Here is a 226-nt window from a genome sequence, read left to right as displayed (position 1 = left end):
TATTGGTTTTCTTCATTGAATTCCAATTAAACACACTATAAATTATAATTATAACTCCTCTAATTTAATTATTTTAAAAATGTAACTTACATCACTTCTTATTATAAATAGTTATTCTCACATCATTCTCTACCATATCTCATATCTTCATTATTCTCTTTGTTTTTTTTTAAAAGTTCTTGCATGGGGTGAAAACTCATTTAAAATATCATTGTAAGAGTTTGAT

The sequence above is a fragment of the Capsella rubella genome, unplaced genomic scaffold, assembly GCF_000375325.1.
Source record: "Capsella rubella cultivar Monte Gargano unplaced genomic scaffold, Caprub1_0 scaffold_1, whole genome shotgun sequence".
NCBI lineage: Eukaryota > Viridiplantae > Streptophyta > Magnoliopsida > Brassicales > Brassicaceae > Capsella > Capsella rubella.
Note: the sequence above shows the minus strand (reverse complement) of the source record.